General features: G+C 43.5%; 1 pseudogene; it reads right to left on the bottom strand.

Moving 5' to 3' along the window:
* On the bottom strand, positions 1-1211 carry LOC144578004 (L-lactate dehydrogenase A chain pseudogene; annotated as a pseudogene).
* Between the last annotated feature and the right edge of the window lie 934 nt (positions 1212-2145).

Consider the following 2145-nt stretch of genomic DNA (forward strand, 5'->3'; position numbering starts at 1 on the left):
TTAAAATATTACTGCTTTAATCACAGATCAGATAAAAAAGGACAACATGCGCAATCTCCAACTAAAATCCTGTTGTAGCCTAGACAGTAAAATGGCATGACATCAGAAGACTTTAAAATTGCAGCTCTTTTTGGATCCCCCAAAGTGTATCCGCACTCTTCTTCAAACGGGCCTCTTCCTCAGGAGTCAGAGTCACCTTCACAACGTCTGAGATTCCATTCTGTCCCAAAATGCAAGGGACACTAAGGAAGACATCATCCTTTATTCCATAGAGACCCTTAATCATGGTGGAAATTGGGTGCACCCGCCTAAGATTCTTCATTATAGTCTCTGCCAAATCTGCCACAGAAAGTCCAATGGCCCAGGATGTGTAGCCTTTGAGTTTGATCACCTCGTAAGCACTCTCAACCACCTGCTTGTGAACCTCTTTCCACTGTTCCTTATCTGTATCAGTCCCTAACTCTGGGTGCAGAGTCTTCAGGGAGACACCAGCAACATTCACTCCACTCCATACAGGCACACTGGAATCTCCATGTTCCCCAAGGACCCACCCATGACAGCTTAATGGGTGAACTCCCAGCCTTTCCCCCATCAGGTAACGGAATCTGGCTGAATCCAGATTGCAACCACTTCCAATAACACGGTTTTTGGGAAAGCCACTTATCTTCCAAGCCACATAGGTCAAGATATCCACTGGATTTGAAACAATAAGCAACTTGCAGTTCAGGCTGTATTTTACAACATTAGGAATGATGAATTTAAAGATGTTCACGTTACGCTGGACCAAATTAAGACGGCTTTCTCCCTCTTGCTGACGAGCCCCAGCCGTAACAATGACCAGCTTGGAGTTTGCAGTTACATTATAATCTTTGCCAGAGACAATCTTTGGTGTTCTAAGGAAAAGGCTGCCATGTTGAAGATCCATCATCTCTCCCTTCAATTTGTCTTCAATGACATCAACAAGAGCAAGTTCATCTGCCAAGTCCTTCATTAAGATACTGATGGCACAGGCCATACCAACAGCACCAACCCCAACAACTGTAATCTTATTCTGGGGGGTCTGTTCTTCCTTTAGAAGATTATGAATCAGCTGATCCTTGAGAGTTGCCATTTTGGACTTGGAACCAAAAGGAACCAGGAATGCACGTCGGGCGGGCTTCGGGGGCGCTCAGCAGTGGGATCCGGACTCGGCGGCAGCTGCTCCAGCACTTCTTTAGTGGGTTTTGATTGCCTTCTTTACTTCATGCTGTTTTATCAGCAAGATCTTTATGACCTGTGTCTTATGCGGACCTCCTATGTCATCCTGTGACTTAGAATACCCAACCTACTGGGAATGCAGCCCAGCAAGTCTCAGCCTTCTTTTACCCAGCCCCTATTCAAGATAGAGTTGCTCTGGTTCAAATGCCTCTGACAAGAATGTTATGAAAAAAAAATGCAAAACGTTCAGCATGACCCCAACTATGTGCATAACTAGAGGGATGTATGCCGATACATAGACAGTAATTACAAATGGTTGGGACGTTTTTCTAAATTATTTTAATTTTTTCCTCTTCTCTGTGTTTTTTGAGTTTTCAACAATGAGCATGTATTTATTAACTTGAGAAATTTGTATTCAGAACCTACTAAGTGCCAACAGTGATGAGTATTGGGTAATCACTACTTTTGTGCTCAGGAAAATAACCAATGCACACCGATTTAAAAAACAAAAGAAACAGGGCAGGCATGGTGGCTCATGCCTGTAATCCCAGCACTTTGGGAGTCCAAGGTGGATGGATCACTTGAGGCCAGGAGTTCAAGATTAGCCTGGCCAATGTGGAGAAATCACATCTTTACTAAAAATACAAAAAATTAGCCAGTGTGGTGGCACACACCTGTAATCCCAGCTACTTGGGAGGCTGAGGCAGGGGAATTGCTTGAACCTAAGAGGCAGAGGTTGCAGTGAGCTGAGATCATGCCACTGCACTCCAGCCTGGGGAACAGAGTAAGACTGTCAAAAAAGAACAAAAAAAATTATTTCTAAAATTTTTATATGCCTGAAATGACCCAAAGCCTATGGATTCTGTGTCTTCTGTGCTCAAGGAAATTCTCTTTCCAATTCACTGGGAGATAGTGGAAGGAGAAGTAAAAATGATGAGAAATTTGGCT

Source organism: Callithrix jacchus, chromosome 10 (genome assembly GCF_049354715.1).
Source record: "Callithrix jacchus isolate 240 chromosome 10, calJac240_pri, whole genome shotgun sequence".
In the NCBI taxonomy this organism is placed as follows: Eukaryota; Metazoa; Chordata; class Mammalia; order Primates; family Cebidae; genus Callithrix; species Callithrix jacchus.